This window comes from Ambystoma mexicanum, chromosome 5p (genome assembly GCF_040938575.1).
Source record: "Ambystoma mexicanum isolate Mex_15411 chromosome 5p, UKY_AmexF1_1, whole genome shotgun sequence".
NCBI lineage: Eukaryota > Metazoa > Chordata > Amphibia > Caudata > Ambystomatidae > Ambystoma > Ambystoma mexicanum.
The window spans coordinates 888,377,893-888,400,296 of NC_090930.1; the positions used below are offsets into that span (position 1 = coordinate 888,377,893).

At 52.4% G+C, this 22,404-nt stretch overlaps 1 protein-coding gene across 3 annotated transcripts in view; it reads left to right on the forward strand.

Annotated features, from left to right (window-relative positions):
- The window catches only part of HUS1 (HUS1 checkpoint clamp component), an 818,999-nt gene that overhangs the window by 777,315 nt on the left and 19,280 nt on the right, over nucleotides 1-22,404 (forward strand). The window lies entirely within an intron of this gene.

A 22,404-nucleotide genomic window follows, 5' to 3' on the forward strand; every position in this document is an offset into this window, starting at 1 on the left:
GATGAGCGTCCTGCTGCAGAGGTTGCAGAATAACGCAAAGCAAGATTCATCCACCGGGTGTGGTTTAAATAGCCTCCTGTAGTGCTTAGGTGTCTCCTTCCACAGCCACGCCTAGGTAAGAAAAGAGTTCCTGGTAAGAAAAGAGTTCCTGCCTTCCAGAAGAGTTCCAGTGTTCTGAATCTAGGGAGTGGCTCCAGCCCCACCCAACAGGAAAAGTAGTTCCAAACAGAAGAGGATCAGAGGCTCAACTGGCAGGCAAGTAAGCAGCATGGTCTGCTGCAGGTAAGTCCACCCAAGCATTATGAGCCCGGCGCTTCCAGCGCTGGGACTGGGCATATTTATGAGCCTGGTGCCACTGGCGCCAGGACTGGGTCCAAAAGGTCCCAATTGGGACTGGTTGGCACTCGTAACCTGGGTTATGGATCTGCTTCCAAGGGAGTTGGGAAAACCCTGACCTTTTGGAAGCAGAGATCATGACAGTATCATTGGACCTTCATGATGCTTACTTTTATGTGCCAATCCATCTCAAGCACAAAATGTACCTGAGGTTCGCGGTTGGCGGTTCTCACTATCAGTTTCGAGTTCTGCCATTCGGGCTGACCTCCGCCCCGAGGGTTTTCACCAAGCTGACGGCGGTAGTGGCAGCAAGTATCAGGAGAGGGGGGATTCACGTCTACCCCTACCTGGAAGACTGGTTGATAAGGGCTCGTTCACCCGAGCAAGCCCAGGAACATCTCAGTATCACCTGCCACTTCTCCTTCAATTACAAGAAGTCCCATATGATACCATTCCAAAGACTCCAGTTCATCGGAGCGGTCTTGGATACTTTCTCGGGCAAAGCCTTGCCTCCCGAGGTGAGAGCTCAACACATTCAGCAGATGGTAACAAAATTCCAGAATGGCCAACATCTTCCGGCCTTCGATTTTCTGAGGTTGCTCGGTCTCATGGCATCCTGCATTTTCCTGGCGCCAGAGGCCTGATTGAAAATTAGATCCCTTCAATGGGCTCTCAGGACTCAGTGGTCCCAATTGTCAGGGAATATGTCGGATCACCGGCAAGTACTGAGACAACATTCTCAAGGGAGAATCTTTTTGGCAACCATGGCCGGAGATAACGGTAGTGACGGACGCCTCACTCATGGGGTAATCAGACTAGCGTTGAAGGCCTTCCTGCCATCTGTACGGGGAAAGAATATCCTGATAATGACGGACAACACAGTGGCCATGTACTACCTCAACAAGAGAGGTGTAGGGCCACTACCACTGTGCAGAGAGCCAATGCATCTCTGGTTCTGGGCACTACAAGAAGGAATCTCTCTATCAGCAGTTCACCTAGCCGGAGAGAAGAACACAACGGTGGATGCTCTGAGCAGGCAGAGCACAGTATCCCACGAGTGGGAACTAGCTCAGGAAGTCCTTCAAGAGATCTTCACCCTTTGGGGAACCCCTCAAGTGCATCTGTTTGTGACGGGTGTCAACCGGAAGTGCGATCAGTACTACTCAAGGGAATTTCCTCCAAGAGGAGCTCTAGGAGACACGTTCGTAGTGGACTGGGAATTTCCTCTCCTGTACGTGTTTCCTCCAGTCCCTGTGATTCCTCACGTAATCAGGAGGTTGAGAAAGTTCAGGAAAACCATGATCCTAATTGCTCCGGGTTGAGCCAGGAGAACATGGGGTACCCGGACCTTCTGGACATGGCCATCTGCCCTCCAATACGTCTTCCAAAAAGAGAGGATCTTCTCTTGCAAGAGAAGATCGTCAGGTTCTCCATCCAGAGGTCAAGACACTCAGCCTTCACGCATGGTTTCTGAGAGGCTGATCTAGAAGTGTTGGGACCTCCCGGAAGACATAATGGAGATTTGAATGGATTGTGTCTACCAACGTATTCCACATCTTTAACATGTAATGTCCACAGCTGTGCTGCTTTGGAAGTTTTTCGGCAGAGGGCGTCCTGCGTCGGTGGCATCAGGTCGATGTCCCTCGAAGGCCTCCGTCGAGACCGACGTCTCCAGATATTATATATAGGACGCACAGCGCCGTAGCCTCAGTTCTGTTTTTTCCGCAAATGTGTTTGCTTCGAGAACTCGGCACGCATTGTGTATCTTCTTCGTGAAAAAATGTCTTCATCCTGTACCCCTCTGACTCCGCGGTCTGGTTTTAAGACTTGCCGGGACTGTAAGTCTAAGATGACGATTGTGGACCCACACCGCATTTGTTTGTGGTGTTTGGGCGAAACTCATGACTGATGACTGCTCGAAGTGCCAGTCGTTGACTGCTAAGGCCTTGCGGGAGCGTAAGGGGAATTTACAGGTAGTTTGGGTCATAAAAAAACCTAGTAAGTCCCGAAAAGCTGCAGGTATTTCCACCGAGGATTTGAGGGTTGACATCTCGATCCCGGAGTGGGTCCCAAAAGCAGTAGGTCACGTGCACTTCGAGAGCATCGGCCTGCTTGAGAGGAACAGCCACGGACCTATGCTACAGGTGAGGACGGTGCAGAGTTGAATTTTCGTAGAAAGGAATCCCACGCGGACACGCGCCCAGTAACACATGCTACTGTTATCACTGTTGCAGGCAGTTTTTACACCGTAAATGATACAATACAAGCGAGGAAGACCATCAACATAAAGGCTGAGGTACAAACGGAATGACCTTTTAATTACGGTTTTGCGCAATGTGGGGTTATCGTGGGATTTAGTCACATATACAGAGGAACTGACATTCTCCAGCATGGGGTCTGGCATGGATTTACATGCTCATGAATATTCCCCGTCGTCAGGCTGGGAATCCTCGGTAAAGAAAAAACCAGTATCAGTTTCGTTTCTGATCTGTCTTTCGTAGTAGTAACCAATCACTGATCTCTGCGTCATACTGACCACAGCCAATGACTGCCCTCTACCTAAACCCCGCCTCTGGCAGCCATCTTCAGATTTTTACCGCACGTTCATGTGTTGGGATCCTCGTGCTATTGCTCTCGAGCGTTAGTGCTATTTTTTCACGTTTTTTCTCAAAAACTTTGTTTTTTTTCGGCCAAAAGAGCCTCAAGCTCCACCGACTCTCCATCCGATCAACGGGGACCCGTGTCGGATTCGTCTACGCCCCTCAAGGGTGAAGATTCGTCGAGCTACGCTTTTGGAGGACTCCAGAAGTTTCTCAGGCCCATCTCGGTCATGGCCCAGGAGAAGGGAAGCTCGACGCCTGGAAAGCTGTTCAGGGTCTGCCCTGGATGCCAGCTGCAGAATGTCTTTAAGGAAGACGAACACTCCTTTTGTCTTTACTGCCTACATGAAGACAAGACGCACGTGGAGAAGGACTGTGCGTTTTGCGGCAACATGTCGGAGCGGACCATGAAGGACCGCCATCAACGTCTCGCCAACTGGCCGGAAGGGAAGACCCCGTCCGGCGAGAAGAAGATGAAGAAATCCGAGCGGTCTTCTAAGACCTTTGAGGACGCCCTGGCGACGGGGGTCCAACATAAGGCCAAGCACCGCGAGTCCGCTGGCACCGGGAGCGCCGAACGGTCGGGCTCTACGGGCGCCAGGCAGGGCGCACCCTCCCCGGCACCATCAACCACGAGCCAACGCTCTGGGTCGGGTAAGAGGAAGGCCGAGCACCCGGCAAAGCTCCTGGAGAGGCCCCGGTCGAGCTCGAAGTCGGAGGGGGAGCGAGGCAGTGTCCCCCCCCCAAGGAGAAGGCGGTGAGCGCACCAAGGGTGGTGAAAGCCTTAATCCATCCGGCCAAGGCCTCTATCGAGACAGTCGCGGCGGCCCTGGCTCAGCCTGTGGAGGCTACACCTGTGGTGGCGACCTCGGGGCTCAGTCTCCCTGCCACCGCGGAGGGAGTCCTCTTTTGTGCCCATCGACAGGACCCCCGTGAAACCTCCGACGGAGAAGAAAAAGGGGGGGCAGGAGGTCGCCGTGGATTCGGCCTCAACCTCTGAGGAAGAACTGATCGAGGTCTTAAGCCGTGGAAGAAGACCAGCCCGTCGGGAGGGATCCCGACGCAGGAGACGACATCGTCGAGGGTACCGACGGGGCCCCTGACCGCCCGTCAGATTCCCCTCTGCCAGTGCCCAAGACAACTCGGCGGCCATTTTGTTGGCTATACAGTCCTTATGCTCAGAGATAGGGACGAGACTGCCGTTACCAGTGGAGGAACCACTCCCGTCGGGGGACCCGGAACCAGGCCCTTCGGGCAGCCCCCCTCCTAAGAAAAGAAGGATTCACCCTCCACCTCCTTTTCAGCCGTCGCGCCCCGTTCAGCCCTCCTCCCGGTCCACGACTCGAGGGGATGATACGGGGACTGACACGGCCGCGACGGGTACGGACGACGAGGTGTACGACGAGGATCTGCCGTCGTCTCCTCCCACCCGGGCTTCCCCGCCCGACGAGATTGGATCTTTTCACTCCATGATCGCCAGGGCATCCGAGCTCTTCCAGCTCTGCCCTGAGGAGAAGAAGAAGGAAGGTTTCCTTTATCAGCGGCGCAAGGCCAAGAGGAAGACGGTCCTCGCGGTACCTCTACTGGACGATATTTGGGATGAGGGCCTCGCCCTCCTCAAGAACCCATCCACGACGCCGGCTAGAAGAGACCGGTACGAGAAGAAGTACCGGGTCCCGGACGCGGCCCCCTTGTGCCTCCGGGCACAGCCTGCCCCGGACTCAGTCGTCTCCGCGGCGGCCAGGAAGAAAGCGGGGGGGGTGCGGCCTCCACGTCGACTTCCCCGCCGGACGGCGAGGGAAAGAAATTGGACACGATGGGGCGCAGGGTCATCTCGTCTGCAGCGACGACGATTAAGGCGGCTAACGCCTTGGCTATCGTAGCCCGGTACGACACGGAGCTGTGGTACAAACTGGCTCCCCTGCTGGACTTCCTACCGGACGACAAGAGGGCGGATGCCCTGGAGATCTTGCAGGAAGGTGAGGTGGCGTCGGACCACGCCATCACTATTGCGACGGACATCGCCGACACTGGATTTCGCCAGTTGGGCAACGGCGTGTGCCTTAGGCGGTGTGGATGGCTCAAGGCTACTGACTTCCGTCAAGATGTACAGACCAGAGTCCTGGACATGCCGTTCGATGGGAGCAACCTGTTTGGGAAAACAGTGGACGATTCCCTTCAAGCCATCAAGGCGGACACGGAGACGGCCCGGGCTCTCGGGGTTCTCCAGCAACGGCGGCCACCCTTTCGGAGCGGCGGAGGCAAGGGCGCCTCCAAAGGTTCCGGCGGCGGATTTTCCACCTACCGTCAAGCGGCCCGTTCGTCGTCTCAGGAAGCTTACAGGGGACGAGGCAAGTCAGGCGGACCCCGCCATCGTCGCCAAGGAGGTCAAGGCGGCAAAGCCTCGTCTAAGCAGGATTGAACCGGCCGTGGGGTCGGGCCCCCACCGAAGCACCCCGGTGGGAGGCCGGCTGGCGAGCTTCGTCAGCGTGTGGGAGTCCATCTCCACCGACCGTTGGGTGCTGGACGCCCTAGCCCAGGGCCACGCGCTCGAGTTTCAAAGAAGGTGCCCGCGCGTCCCCCTTGTGGCCAGGAAAGAGCTTCACGTCCCTCAGCTTCTCCGGGAGGTAAGGGCGATGCTAAGGAAGGGCGCCATCGAACTCGTCCCAAAGAGGCTTCAGGGCTCCGGAGTTTACTCAAGATACTTCCTCGTGAAGAAGAAGACGGGAGGATGGCGCCCCATCCTAGACCTACGACGGCTGAACAAGTTCATCAAGGCACAGAAGTTCCGGATGGTCACCCTCCAGCACGTCCTGGGTCAGCTGGAGGAGGGCGACTTCCTGTCGTCGTTGGATTTGGAGGATGCCTACTTCCATATTCCCACCCTAAAGGGGCACCGAAAATTTCTCAGGTTCGTGGTCCAAGGGCGTCACTATCAGTTCAGAGCCCTTCCCTTCGGTCTACGGTCGGCACCCAGGGTATTCACCAAGTGCCTTGCACCAGTGGCGGCGCAGCTGCGCCGAGAGGGGATCCACGTCTACCCCTACCTGGACGACTGATTCATCCGAGCCAAGACGAGGGAGCTCGCCGTGGAGCACATGGCAAGGACCGTCCAACTTCTCACGGACCTGGGATTCTCCGTGACCTACGCCAAGTCCCACCTGGTACCCGCGCAAGACGCACTGTTTCTGGGAGCGAAGCTCGACACAGTGTCCCTTCTGGCCTCCCCGTCGGAGGAAAGGACCAGGGCCATCCTGGGCAAGGTACAGCGGATGTTGGTTTCCGCTGCGGCCAAGGTGAGGTCCATCAAGTCCCTCCTCGGAAGGATGTCTTCTTGCATCTACCTCATTCCCATGTGCAGGCTCCGGATGCGCCCGTTGCAGGAGTTCCTGGACGCGCGCTGGATCCAAACGACGGGCAGCTTCGAGGAGAGGATCACACTCGACGAGAGTTTCCGACGAGCGATCCGATGGTGGGGCACCCGCGCGCATCTGACGGCGGGCATGGACTTCCAGACCTCAGGCCACCAGGAGACAGTGACCACGGATGCCTCCCTGGAAGGGTGGGGAGCGCACACCGAAAATCTGCACGCGAGAGGCCTTTGGCTCCCGACGGAGAAGTCCCTCCATATCAACGTCCTGGAGCTCCGTGCAGTGTTTTGGGCCCTCAGGTCTTTCCTTCCGTCCCTCAAGGGCAAGGTGGTGAGGATCTTCACCGACAACACCACCACCATGTTTTACATCAGGAAACAGAGCGGAACCAGGTCCCCAGCACTGTCCAAGGAGGCGCAGGACCTGTGGCATTGGGCCGTCGCCCAAAGGATGTTTCTGGTGCCGTTTCATCTGGCAGGGATAAAAAACACCATCGCCGACTCACTCAGCAGGGAGCTGCGCTCGAGCCACGAGTGGGAACTACGGCAGGATCTAGTGAATCGCCTCTTCCGACGGTGGGGCACACCCCAGATCGACCTGTTCACGACGGCGACGAACTCCAAGTGCCGGAGGTTCGCCAGCAGGTTTCCCCAGCCGAGGAGCATGGGCGATGCTTTCTCGTTCCCCTGGGAGGGCCTGTTCCTATACGCGTTCCCTCCATTGCCACTACTGATCCGGCTCATCAACCAGCTCAAGAGGTCACGGTGCAGGATGATCCTCGTCGCACCTGCGTGGCCGAGGCAGATATGGTTCCCGGACCTTCTGGACTTGTCAGCGTCCCCGTCAATCAAGCTTCCAGTGGACGCGGATCTGCTCTCCAGGGAAGGAGGCGCCATCCTCCACCACGAGCCGAAGTCGCTGAACTTGCAGGCCTGGCTCCTGCAACGCTAGAGTTTGGAGGATACAACATACCGGCCGACTGCAGAGAGGTTCTTGCAAAGGCCAGGGCGTTCTCGACTCTTAAATGCTACGGACACAAATGGAAGAGGTTCTCTGTCTGGTGCCACGCACAGAAGATTAACCCTCTAAGGATTACGGCTCCCCAAGTACTGCCGTACCTGTTGACGCTGGCCAAAGCTGGACTGGCACACGCGTCCATCAAGATTCATCTTGCTGCGATCTCCCGATACACCAGAACCACGGGGCGGACGTCCTTGTGGTCTCATCGTCTGGTGAAAGAGTTCATGAAGGGACTGTTCAGATCGTTCCCGCCGGTGAAGGCTCCGGCCCCGGCGTGGGAGCTCAACATGGTCCTGACCAAGCTCATGGGACCTCCGTTCGAGCCTCTGCACTCGGCCCCGTTGAAGTTCCTGTCGTGGAAAACAGCGTTTCTTGTGGCCATCACCTCCGCACGACGGGTGGGAGAGATCCAGGCCCTTTCCTGCAAGGCCCCATACTTGACTTTTCACGACACGAGGGTGGTGCACAGGACGCACCCCTCCTTCATGCCCAAGGTGCCGTCGGACTTCCATCTCAACGAACCCTTGGTGTTGCCTGTGTTTTTTTCGTCGCCGGCTGAGAGGACTTTGCACTCGCTGGATGTGGCTAGAGCGCTGAAGTTCTACGTGGACCGCACGAAGTGTTTTCGGAAGACGTCACAACTCTTTGTGAACTTTGGACCTGTCAATCAGGGGAAGGCTCTCTCGAAGGCTTCCATTTCCAGATGGCTCTCCGGCTGTATCATGTACTGTCACCGGTTGGCAAACCGACCGCTGCCTGGCCGTCCGAGAGCACATTCCACCAGAGCGATCGCAGCTACCACGGCGTTCCTATCTGGTGTGCCCCTGCTGGACATTTGCAGGGCTGCTACGTGGAGGTCGACGCACACCTTCACAAAATTCTACTGCGTCGATCGGGATTCCAGGGAGGAGTCCAGGGTCGGCCAAGCAGTGCTGCACAACCTGTTCGCCTGAGGTGAGCCTGGGGAGGAGGTAAGATTGCTTAATGTTGAGTTTGATGTGATGCTTAATGTTGAGCCTTTGCCACCTCCCGTGGTTGTGCATGTGGGTACTGCTATGTATTCTTTATTCATGAGCATGTGAATCCATGCCAGACCCCATGCTGGAGAAGGAACAAGTTACTTACCTGTAACTGTTGTTCTGCAGCATGGGTCTGGCATGGATTCACATGCGAACCCTCCCACCTACCCCTCGGCGGCTCTTCACTTGGTCATACTGCCACTTCACGTGCTTCCAAATCTGAAGATGGCTGCAAGAGGCGGGGCTTAGGTACAGGGCAGTCATTGGCTGTGGTCAGTATGACGCAGAGATCAGTGATTGGTTACTACTACGAAAGACAGATCAGAAACAAAACTGATACTGGTTTTTTCTTTACCGAGGATTCCCAGCCTGACGACGGGGAATATTCATGAGCATGTGAATCCATGCCAGACCCATGCTGGAGAACAACAGTTACAGGTAAGTAACTTGTTCCTTATTGTCGCTATTCTCTTCCTTTCCTTCCCACCATATATCTGAACACGAATCACTTTATATCCGTAATGATGGTATGTATATGCTTTTTTTCATTACTAATGAACGTATAACACGTTAATCACAATTGGTGAATGATGAATTACTATTGTGTTGTTGCAAATTGACAAATTGGAAAATGTAGCCCTGAAGATGGTGCTAGGCACGGAAATGCATTGGCAATTGTTGCGCTCACCTGGCTCCCACAGAGGCTTCTATCTGAACTGGACAGCTGCGGTCTCCACCAATGTGACGCGTAGGGCCGAGATGACGGACTGGACTGGCCTACCTAGCTTCGTTTGCTTGGCCCGTAGGAATATTCTTCTGCAAATGGAGAAAGGGAATTAGCCACCCGTGGAGTTGAGTGTAAATCCCCCCCCCTGCTGTTCTCCCCACGGATCACCTTTGATGTCCCCTCTTATAGTCTCACCTGATGGTTTGAAAAGATGAGCTCTCCATCCTGCATTGAGCGCAGGGGCGCGCTGATAACCAGTTGCTTCACTGGCTCGAAGGAATTGGTGAGTTCCAGAACAATATTGACTCCGAAAAGTATGTAGTTCGTAAAAGTTCAAATGCCTGACTTTCACTCTTGTCTGATTCCTTGCAGATTGCAGCTTGACCCTAGTGAAGAGTTCCTCGTGGCAACCGGTAATATTCTGGTAAGGATTTGTAATTCCAACACAGTTTCATAAATAATGTCAATATGTAACCTGTTGCTTTCTCCCTTATTCAGGCGCTGAGAGAAAGTATGAAGTCTCGGGAAATAATGCCCCTGGTGGTAAAATAAGGTGTCTATTGTGGTGAGGAGGGTTCCCCTTGATAGTCCCTTTGTTTCACCTTACTGTCCTTTTGTTTCCCCTTAGGGGCCGGGGTTCGGCGAAGATGCAGTGGAAGCTGCGCTGACCCGTGAAGAGGAATAGTACCCCCGGTGGTAAAATCAGGTAAGTCTATGGGGGGTAACTAATATTCCTCTGTGTATTCCCTTGGCTCACCTTGCTGTTCTTGTCTACTCCTTAGGTGCCGGAATGCGGCGGGAACATGCAGGAGGATGCAGTGGAATGTGAAGATGCTGCGAAGGCCGGTGAGTTCAGCGCAACGCTGCAGCAAGCGAGGCGACGCGCATAAAATAACTTCTTTCTTCCAGCTCGAAGGCGCGATGGATTGGGAATTCAGGTAAGGATCAAAGGTATTGCTCTTGTTCTAACCTTTTCTCCCTTTTTCTAGGAGCTCCAAACTCGAGGCGGGCATGGCAGAAGACTGGATGCAGACTTGCAGGCACGGTGAGCGTTACGCTGCTGGATGCAGAATAACGCGAAGCTTGTGCTGCTCTTCGGGCGTGGTTTAAATAGCCTCCAAAGTAGTCCCAGGTAAGTATTCCTCCCCGCCCCGCCCGAGTAAAAAAATAGTCCCTAGGTAAAATAGTCCCTTCCAAGCCTCATTTGGCTTGGAGCTCTTGCAGCATGATCTGCATCAGGTAAGCTTGCAGCATGGTCTGCATCAGGTAAGTTCTACTCTATGAGCCTGGCGCCATAGGCGCCAGGACTGACTCTCCATATGAGCCTGGTGCCATAGGCGCCAGGACCGCACCCAAACAGCCCCTAGCAGGGGTTTTTGGGCTTGCTCAAAATAACTTGATGCCTGCTTCTGGGGTTGCCGGACCTGGTCTGGGTCCCCAGGGGGTAGGCATCATGACAGCAATAGCCCAGATAAATGAAAACAAGAGTCTTGTTATCGCCTTAATAATGATATGTGATTAAAACAGTTATTTTACGTAAAACTCACAGTGGAGTTCATGAAATCATTTGAACATTGTTGAGCACTTGATAAAGGAAAAGAAACGTCTAAATTAAGAAAAAAGAATGCAATGCAACTTAGAGGAATGAATTTAGCTCCTGTGAGGAGCCAGAAGTGAGCACCTGGTTTTATGGGGTGGAATCCACTCTGTTTTTTCGGTCATTGCATTCTGGATACAATAGCCCATGGCTACTGCCTTCCCTTCCTAAAGCGGCTTCACGACAGTCCACTGGGGAATCTCTCTTTGAAGCTTCCAGATCCGCTCCTTGTGCAGGAGAACTTGACCCTGCTGGAGAAAGGCACTATAGAACTGGTGCCTGTAGCAGAGAGGAACAAGCGATGGTATTCCCCATATTTTTTTATTCCAAGGAAAGACGGAGGACTGAGACCCATCTTGAACTTACAGTGGTTGAACAAACTCCTCAGGAAGGATAAGTTCAAGATGATCACTCTTTCTCGTGTCCTTCAGGCCCTTCGACTTCAGGATTGGTTGGTGTCTCTGGATCTACAGGATGCTTACTTTCATGTGCCGATTCATCCAAAGCACAGAAAGTACCTGAGATTTGCGGCTGGCAGCTCACACTTTCAGTTTCGGGTCCTGCCATTCGGATTGATCTCCGCCCAAAGGGTCTTCACAAAGCTAATGGTGGTGGTGGCAGCGTATCTCAGGTGAGGGGGGATTCACGTCTACCCCTACCTGGACGACTGGCTGATCCGAGCACGTTCTCCCGAACAAGCTGTGGATCATATTAGCCTCACCTGCCGCTCCCTCCGCAAGCTGTGCTTCTCCCTCAATTTCAAGAAGTCGCATCTGACACCTTCCCAACAGCTCCAGTACATCGAGGCTGTGTTGGAGACGTCCTTTGGAAAATGCTTGCCTCCCAAGGTGAGGGCTCATCACATTGTTACAGATGGTGGACAAATTTCAACATGCCCACCGTCTTCCGGCTTTCGAATTCTTAAGGGTGCTCGGCCTCATGGCATCCTGCATTCTTCTGGTGCCAGAGGCCAGACTGAGGATGAGATCCCTGCAATGGGTTCTCAAGATGCAGTGGTCACAATTCTGAGGCAAGATGTCTGATCCGGTTCAGATTCCATTCTGTCTCGCAGGATCTTCTGTGGTGGGCCAGTGAAGGGAATCTGATGAAGGGGGAACAGTTTTGGTAATCATGGCCGGAGGTGACAGTGGTGACTGGCGCTTCCCTCACAGGATGGGGGGCTCATGCTGATGATTTGACCGCCAGCGGTCTTTGGTTTCCCCCGGAGTCTAAACTCTACATCAACCTGTTGGAGCTGAGGGCCATCAGACTGTCCCTGAAGGCTTTTCTGCTGTCTGTGAGGGGGAAGAGTGTCCTGATCATGACAGACAACACAGTGGCCATTTATTACCTCAACAGAAAAGGGGGATAGGGTCACTCCCGCTGTGCTGAGAGGTAATGTAGCTCTGGTTCTGGGCAATCCAGCAAGGAATATCACTCTCGGCAGTAGATCTGGCCGGAGAGGAGAATGCAGCGGCGGACGCTCTGAGCAGGCAGAGCACGGTCTCTCATGAGTGGGAATTGTCTCAGGAAGTCATTCTGGGGATCTTTACCCTTTGGGGAACCCCACAATTAAGTGGATCTGTTCACGACCAGTGCCAACAGGAAGCACGAGAGATTCTGCTCAAGGGAATTTCCTCTGAGAGGAGCCTTAGGGGATGCATTCGTTGTGGATTGGTCTTTCCCACTTCTGTATGCGTTTCCTCAGGTGCTAAGGAGGTTGCAGAGGTTCGGAACCCACATGATCCTTGTTAGGAAAGATTTCATAATTGTGTGTAATTTTCCCTCCATGTGTCAACCCCCAAACTTTGTGATGCTGTTTAGAAACCTGACTGACTTAGCCAGAGAAGCACAGCCTTCAGATGCACTCCTCTAGGCTTTCGCTCACTTTTTATGGGGAAACTGACATGCGCTTAAGACAGTACTGGGAGACTTTGTTTCCCTTAGTCCTTTCCTCATGTTGCAGCTTTTGTGCAACATGTAACAAGTGTGCAATGTATCTTATCATACAGCACACTTGGGTCTATAGTAATTTCTAAAGGCCCTAGATACTCTTGCTGGTCTTTTTATGAACTGTGCAGGTGGGTCATGGATTGGACTGGTGGCAGCTATCTTTTCGCATTATTTTTAACCCTTTCCTGCAATGTTAACCGCATTTGGCACGAATAGGTGGCCTGGCTCCAAAATGGCCATGCCACGAGGTTCTTTGTCCTGTCCTTTGGCCATCTTGCCCCTTCACCTTCCCCAGGTCGAGTCGACCCAGGTCAGTCCTTATTTGGTTATGCACTTTCCCGCGAATCCCAATGCTTTTGCGGGCTTCTACATGCCTTGTGTGTGTGTGCCTCCAGGATGTGGGCTGGAATGTCTGATTCCAATACACATCCTGGGTGCCAGAGAGTCTGGAGTGCCATGAATGCCTGGGACCACCGTGGTTCGTGATTGGTCCACGTATGGAGTGTGTGTTTGTGAGCAGATCTCCCATTGGGTCCTCTCCGTTTTGGCGCGAAGGGAACTTTGGATAAGAGGAGGCTGAAAACATCACTACCATGTCGATCTCCTGAGTTCTCACCAAACAAAGGATAGGATCCAAGTATCCTGCAACTACGAAGCTGAGTCGAGGAACAGCTGGTGACCACTGGAAGGTTTGGCACCCTGAGCCCGCTGTCGTCCCGTGGGACCCCCTCTGCATCTGGTCGTCCTGGAAGGCCTGCGAAGACGCTTTGACCCATTGGAATAGTGGGACCAACTATTCTCGGCACCTTCATCAAACCCTGCAACTAAGCTTTCTCAGAAGTGTCCCTGGGCCAACCAGTGGACTGACCAGCTTACCCAGTTGCTTTACTCTGTCACCGCCGCCGTTTCGAGGAGGCCCCTTGTCCCCGGGACCCTCACACTGAATTTCGTACACTTGGCATTCTCAGGTTTGAAGTGAGAAGAGTGCACCAGGACCGGAGTAAACGCGGTTACCATGTTGCCCTGCCGCGGCAACGACCTGTGCAAGTTCGCTGCATTTGTGACCCTCTTGCCCCTGAAGCCTGCTGCAGTGAAACTGGGCCAATTCCTCCACCCGGAGCGGAGAAATTGCCACTGTCCCATTTGGGAATCATCGCTGTATCTTAGGAACTGAAAGATGCAGAGACGTCCTTTTTGCCGCATTCGAACCTGCCAGCGAAGTGGACTGAACTGGCGAAGTTTGGGTCTGCTTGCGTCAGGGACCGGTGAGTACTCTATACCCCAACCGGTAGCCCCTAGCACAAGAGCCCATTTTTACGCATGAGCGGCCCCTGGGGCCCCTCTCGATTACACAGCTATTGCGAAATAGCGACTCTATCCCACACTCTCAAACTGCCTCTGCCCTCAAGTGGAGGTCCTTCTTGAATAGTGGGAACTTGTTCTGTATCGTCTCATCCGCCTTCCCGAGCGGCTAGAGACCTCTGAAGAGACCCTGTTCTGCCCATTGGAACAGCCGCGTGCGGTTGCATTGCATGTACTATTGAGCACAAGGCTCCTCTTTTCTTAGGGCTTGGACTGCCTCTTAGTTAGGTGTACTGTCGATGTCGAACTGGGCCTAGAGGCTATCTGCACTGCCTGTTTCCTTCCCATCTAGGTGGTCGGCATATTTCGTGCATTTAACCATTTAGACACCAATGATCTTCTATATAAATTGTATTGAATGTGATGTATTGGTTTACTTAGTGTTACTGTGATTCTTCTACTGTGGTCTATGTTACAAAGGCCTTGTAATAAATGTGTCTATATTTTTGATATAACACCTGTCTGGAGTAATTTGTAAGTGTCCTTGCTCTGAGGTCCTCCAGTTACCCTAACCTCTTCTCCATCAAGAGGTCAAGACTCTCACCCTTCATGCTTGGTTTCTGAAAGGTTGAGATATAAGGATTAGGACCTCCCGGATGACGTGATGGAGGTGTTGCTTTCGGCAAGGCGGCCAGGAACCAAATCTCTGTTGGCGTAAATTTTGCGACTGGTGCAGAGGACAAAATGTCGGATCCTTTTCAGTGTTCCATTCCAATGGTTCTTGCTTTCTTTGGCCCACAGGGGTCTTCAAGTGGATACCATTAAAGGTTACCTGGCGACGCTGTCTATTTTCAAGCGCTCATCTGAAGATTGTTCTCATTTTAAGATTCCATTGATTTCCCAATTTCTAAAAGGGCTCACAAATGTGTTCCCGCCATCCCCGTTTCAGGTGCCAGTTTGGGATCTGAATTTGGTCTTGAAATTCCTGATGGGTGCTCCGTTTGAACCTCTGCACTCTTGTCCTTTGAGACTGTTGTCTTTCAAGACGGTTTTCTTGGTTGCAGTTACATCTGCTCGCAGAGGGAGTGAATTGCAGGCACTTTCATCTAGGCCACCCTTTACTGTGTTCCACAAGGATAGGGTTGCACTGAGGGTGCGGCCATCCTTTCTACCTAAGGTAGTGGCTGAGTTTCATTTACGCCAGAAAGTAGTACTTCCTGCTTTCTATCCTCCTCCTCATCCTGGTAAGGAGGAGGAGCGACTCCATAGGTTGGACCCTAGGAGAGCTTTAAGCTTTTATATTTCTAGGATGTCCAGGGTCAGAGTGGACGACCAACTCTTTGTGGGGTATGCTAGACACCAATTGGGCCCCACCATTACTGAATGTTACCGATTGGCGGGCAAGGACCCTCCTGAGGGGTTGCGCGCTCACTCCCCTTGTTGCGTGGCTACTTCCACTGCCCTGCAGCGGGGAGCTCCTATTAGGAATATTTGTGATGCAGCAACGTGGGCTTCTATCCACACCTTTGTCAAACATTACTCGCTGGATAACCTCCATGGTCAGTATATGGCCTTTGGTAAAGCGGTACTTTATTCTACCATCTGATTGGGTATTCTAAATTCTTCTCCCTCCTCCATTCTCTGGTACTGCTTTGGGAGTCTGTCAAAGATGTGGAATACATTGGGGGGGCGCTGTTGCGCACGTTACAAATGGCCGCTTGATTGCTGAGCTCCCGCTCCACTGACAAATCCTGTTGGTAGAAATCCGTCATGGACCTAACCAGCGCACCCTGGACGCAGGCATCGCTTGCCCGAATACCCGTGAATATCCCCTGCAACTCCTGTGATCCGGGGCCCGGAGGGGACGGAGCTTTCCCGGCCCGAACATCGGCCGGCCCCTGCGGCAGTCTAGACACGGAATCGGGTACCAGGGCGGCTCACTCGAGCGCCGCGGCTTTGGCGCGCGGAGAGGCCGCGGGTGGGAGGGGCCTATCCGGCGCCGCTCTCCGTGCTGAGATCGCGCTGCTGGGCTCACAGCCGGAAGACCGGATCCTGCAACCGGTTGGACGCTCGGCCTGAGGTGGCCCCGCGCTCGGAGCTCCGGTGAGTCCATCGCCGGGCTGATTGCTTGACGGGTGACCGTACCGTAACGCGGCTTGTGCGCGACGCCGAGAGGCGATCTTCAACTCCATGTCACCGTGAGAGGGGAGACCGGAGCTGCCCCGGCAGAGGGAGAGTGGAAAAACGGACGTTGGTGGTGACGAGGGGGCCCCCAGGAACGGAGACTTACATCTGAATAAGGTGAGGTGGACCCGCCCGGCGCTCTTGCACTTTTGAGGTTCGCCACGGCCATCCCCCGGTGAAATAGCTTGCGGGGGCCGGTGGTACGCGGAAGGCACAGTTCATTCGGACATATTGGGTGGCTCCCCCCAGGTGTCGGGGGTGGATCCCGCTCCTTTTCATACACACTTCACAAGGGCGAGCCAACGGACCGCTCCACCGGTACAGCCAATATAGCGGATACTATTATGGGAGAACCAGCCAAGGCGGGAAGGGGCTCCAAAACCCCGGCAGGCAAAAAGAAGGGCCCGATGGGTGCATACACGCGAAGTCAAAACCCTACCACGAGTGTGGAACCTCATTCCCCCACTGATGTGACCTCGAACCCTGAACCTGGCGATCAAGTCGACAAACTAACAGATAGTTCAGAGTGGCTTCCTTTCGATTAACACGAAACTAGATGACATCGTTTCCACCATGAGCTCCCTTAAGGCCAGGGTGGAAAAGGAGAGCTCACGTGTCACAGAGGCTGAAAACAGAATAAGTACCAACGAAGACACCATCACACACGAGACATTGCCCAGATCAAGGGAGACCTAGCCAAATTGCAAAACAAGTGCGAGGATCTCGAATCGAGATCAAGAAGGAACAACATCCGAGTGGTGGGGGTTTCTGAATCCTTTGGGAAAAGCCAGATGGAGCGGCAACTGGAGGAGCTACTTAAAACCCTGTTTGGCCGTGAAGCATTCTTAGATCACTTTCTGGTCGAAAGGGCACATCGCACTTTGGCCCCGGCTCCTAAACCGGGTGCCCCACCACGCACTATCATTGCAAAACTCCTGAACTACAGAGACAGGGACACAATCCTGCGCAGGGCAAGAGAGATCGGGACACTTCAATTTGAGGGGAATCGCATTCATATATATCCTGACTTCTCTGCTGGGGTACAGGCAAACAGGAGATCCTACGAGCCGGTCAAGAGGCTTCTGCGAGAGCGTCAAATCCCATATGCTCTCATTTTTCCCGCCAAAATGCGAATCCAGCACGCAGGCAGGGCGCACTTTTTTGAATCTCCGGCTGAGGCTACGCACTACATCGAGGCCTCTATACCTCTTCCTCCCGAGGGGGGCAGACCGGCGCAAAACAACAGGCCTAGACCGGCAGACTGAAAGGGGATTTTGATCTTATGAGACGAACGAAGTTATACCATAAGGTGCTTGAGGGGCGTAACTTACAAAAAATGAGAGTCGGTAATACTTATTGGTCCAGGCACTCGAGTAAGTGGAGGCTGGGACCCAGTCGGCGGCCATGTGGAGCAACACGGCTACCCTCGGAAGGTTCCACGAGTTTGGTTTGATCCATTGTCAAGTTGGGGGTGACGATGAGGGTGGGGGGGCGGAAAGGGGAGTTGGGATTGGACGTTACAGTTCTGGACTAGCCCTAAAGTGGCACAAAGTTGGTAATTATGACCTGAAATGTAAAAATGTGGTCGCATTTGGACTGGTACCGAGCAAAGCATATGAACACTATAGAACCGTCGTTCTGGATGATGTCAGATACTTCCTCATGATGTACAGGCGAGGGGCTGAAGGTTAAACTGTTAACATGGAATGTTCGGGGGCTAAACAATCATATGAAAGCCAAAAAAATTGGTAACTACATCGCCAGACACAGCCCCCAGATACTGATGTTACAAGAAACTCATATGGTGGGGACCGATAATCTGCACATATTGCCTAGATGGGGATCCCTTAGGTACTACACCGACTATTCCTCTCAGGCCAGGGGGGTCATCACACTCATACATCCAGGGCTGGGGTTTAGACCAGAAAGCCACAGGGTTGACCCACTGGGGAGGTATGTTTTGGTATGGGGGCAGATCGCCTCCCAACGCCTTCTCCTAGTTAACACGTATGGGGCCCAATGTCGACGACCCTTCCTTTTATTTAGAACTGTATCAGATAATAGTTTCGCTTGAAATTTCAGGGGTCATTTGGGGGGGGGGATTTTAACCTGGTCCTTGACCCGAACCTAGACAGGGCCTCTAAGGCTGTTAGAGCTCCCAGTAAAGCTGCCCAAACTCTGGCACACATCCAGTCTCAACTTCTGTTAGTGGATTCCTGGAGGGAGCTACATCCTGATGGTAGACGATACACATTTTACTCTTCAGTCCACGACTCTGAATCAAGAATTGATTACTGGTTGGTCTCTTCATCAATGACGGCGGCACTTAGGGGCTGTGAGATTCTTCCACGCACTATGACGGACCATTCCCCAGTGTTGTTAGATTTATTATTCCAAAGTGTTCCCGCACCCGCCAGAAGGTGGAGAATGCCCGGCGGAATGCTTACAGACCCCGGGGAAGTTGAGACATTGCATGTTGAAATTGTGGAATATTTGGTGAACAATGTGGGATCGGTTGACAAGATCTCAACAGTATGGGAGTCCTTTAAAGTTTGGTTAAGGGGAATGTTGATATCCAGATCTGCTGGTATGCTCAAAAGGGTGCGAACCGAGTTAACGGAGGTTGAGACCAAACTAGATAGGTTAGAAACAGAATTCACACGTACTCAAAACAAAGACATATTGGTAGATATACAGGCGCGCCTGCAAGAGTTTAACAAGTTGGCTGGCAGAGAGGTGCAGTATATTGCGGCACCCATACGAGCTCGCAGATATGGAGAAGGGAATAAGGCGGGTAGAACCCTTTCCAATTTACTCAAGCAGGGCAGACAACCCACCCTGATCACTAGTATTCACACAGCACAGGGCGAGGTGCGCCTCACTGACGCAGATATAAATGGGGAATTCGTGAACTTCTATAAACATCTCTACTCAAACCAAGATACGAAGTCACTCCCGGATATTAGGTCATATCTAGAAGCCCTCTCACTCCCTAAGCTCCCTGAGGAGGAACGCCTCGCCATGGATCTACCGATAACCCCAGACGAGGTCACGGAAGCAATCAAGGGGCTTGCGTCAGGCAGGGCCCCTGGGTCGGACGGAATTGGGGCCGAATTTTACAAAGAGTTCCGCGAGGAACTTGTCCCTGTGTTACTGCAGGTGTGGGAAGAGGCTCTTGAAAATAAAATATTGCCTCCAACCATGAGGGAAGCTGTAATAACGGTCCTCCCCAAGCCACGACGACCACCACAGGACGTATCGTCATACAGACCCCTGTCACTTATAAACACAGATGCAAAAATATTTGCTAAAGTCCTGGCGAACCGATTTCTCCCGGTTGTTCCCACCCTTGTCCACCCTGATCAGAATGGGTTTATTCCCACAAGATCCACCGTCCTGAATCTGCGCAGGCTTTTTGGCATCATGGCACAGATAGATCCGGGAAGAAGCGCGGTGGCCATAGCCCTCGATGCAGAGAAGGCATTCGACTCTGTCTCGTGGGTTTACCTTCTTGCGGTCCTTGAGGCGTTCGGGGTGGGCCCCAATTTTGTGAACTATGTCAGGTTGCTGTATACAAAACCCGGTGCACGAGTGTTAACCAATAAAACCATCTCTGATATGTTCCTTTTGGGCAGGGGTACCAGACAGGGATGCCCGTTCTCGCCCCTACTGTTTGCTTTAACCATCGAACCAATGGCGGCCGCGGTCAGATTGAGACACATACACCGAGGGATCGGGATGAAGGGGTCCACTCAGTTGATTTCACTCTATGCAGATGACACATTATTATATATCAAAGAACCCGAGGTAAATATAACACCTATAATGGAAGAGATACATGAATTCGCAGCATACTCCGGGTACACCATAAACAAGACCAAGTCTGAGATCTTTCCACTCACCCCGGCCACCGGGCGGCCCCCCACCACGGGAGGGCTTAAATGGTCGGAACACCACATCAGATACTTAGGGGTTCTAGTATCCAGAGACAAATACACGCTGTACTCCGACAATCATGAGATTGCACTACGTGACATATGCACGAAACTCCAGATTTGGGGGCGCCTCCCGCTATCGCTGGCAGGGAGAGTCGCGGTCCTTAAAATGGTGATCCTTCCCAAGCTGCTGTACCTTTTTGTCAACATCCCCATATGGCCGGGAAGGGTCTTTTTCACCAAACTCCGATCCATAGCGGTCACATTTCTCTGGGGCGGTAAAACGGCTAGAATAAGCTGGGAAAAAATGACGGAGCCATATTCCATGGGTGGCATAGCGGCCCCCGACTTCGAGCTTTATTACTATGTCTCCCAGGCACAGTTTGCTAAACACTGGTACGAGCCCCCAGAAAACACACCACACGCATGGATTGAGGAGCGTACTACACACCCCACAAATATACAATCTGTTCTTTTTGACACAAAGTATAGAGATACTTGTGATTACAACCCTGTGAGCTGCACTGTAAGAGCATGGGAGGCAATATTTAAAAGGTTAAAGATTGAGACACCCTACAACCCGGAGGTCCCTCTTTGGAACTTTCCGGGCTTGCCTCCCACCCATGACACTGGCATACAGGAATCGTGGGACCCAAATGGGGAAATGAAGGTGGGCGATATGTTTGTGGAAGGGAAGTTTGCGGATCTGAGGTTGTTCTTGAATGCACTGGGGAATGGACCACTTAAAACCCTCCAATACTACCGTATGAGGTCTGCATTTATTAAGCGATGGCCGACATTCCCGGATGAACCGGTGGCTCATCCGTGTATACAGTTAATAACAGCCGCTAAAGGATTGGGGATCTCCAGGTTATACACCATGGTTCAGGCCCACACTCCTACACTGAACCACGTCAGGGAGAGGTGGGAGGCGGACCTGCAGACACCAATTGAGGAGGACAAATGGGCAAGGTATTGCATGCTTACTAAAAACATCTCACTCAACTCTGGTTTGCGATTGATTCAATTCAAGATTCTAAATAGGTTACATTATACACCCGCCAAGGTGGCTAGGTTTGTTCCGGGTGCTTCCGACTCCTGCCCTAAATGCGATACACCCCAGGCTGACGCCTTTCATATGTATTGGAAATGTCCGGTGGTGGCGGGGTTCTGGAGAGAAGTGGCGGAATTGCTGGAAGAAATAACACAAGTTCCCCCGGTTATGACTCCTCAGAAATACTTATTTGGTGACATTGGCAAATGTTCCGAAAAAATTCGAAGATTATTTAATATTATTTGTGCCATGGCCAAGAAATGTATACTCCAGAAATGGAAGAGCCCCGCCCCGCCCAGTATGAATTATTTTTTGAAAGAATTAACACATGTGAATGAGACAGAGGAACAGTTTGTTATTACCCAACCTACAGCGTGCAGGCCCAAAGACATATGGGGCCCCTTCAGGGTCTATTTATGTAATATGATTGAGAATGATGACATGTCATTGTAACAGTGTATATGGAACTATGGTTAAATGCACTTCTTGTCATGTATGCAAGCTTGTACGAGGTATGGTGCTGGTGTACCTTTGTGACCATCAAAGTTTAAAAAAAAAAAAAAGATGTGGAATACATTGGAGGACACAATCCATTCTAGGAACACGTTACTTACCAACTGGTAACGTTATTTCGACTGCATGTTCCTCCAACGTATTCCACATCGCCCTCCCAGCCTGCCCCTCTGAGAATTTCCTATGCTATTGCAGCTTGCATTCCCTCAAGGCTATGTGCAGTCAAACAGGCATTGTGTACGAGCATGTCCCACCCGAGAGGAAAAAACATAAACTGAGGCTACGGGCACCGTGCCTCCTATTTTTAACATCCAGTGACGTTGCCCTCGATGGAGGCTTTCGAGGGACATCGACCCGACACTATCGATGCAGGACGCCCTCTGCCGAAAAAATGTCCAAAGCAGCACAGCTGTGGACATTACATGTCAAAGTTATGGAATATGTTGGAGGAACATCCAGTCGAAACAACGTTACCAGTTGGTAAGTAACTTGTTGTTTGCTTTCGGCCAGAAGGCCAGCAACCAAATCCTTGTACCAGTGTTGTTGGAATAAATTCAGTAATTGGTGCAAGGATAAGAATGTGAATCCTTTTCAATGTGGCACTCCTATGGTGCTTTCTTTTCTGTTGCGTCTGGCCAATCTGGGGCTCGAGATTGGAACCATAAAAGGATACCTGGCAGCTCTTCCATTTTTAAGCGCTCCTCTGAAAAGGGCTCATATTTCAAAATACCTTTAATTGTTCAATTTCTGAAGGCACTCACTAATGTGTACCCTCCAGTCCCATTTCATGTCC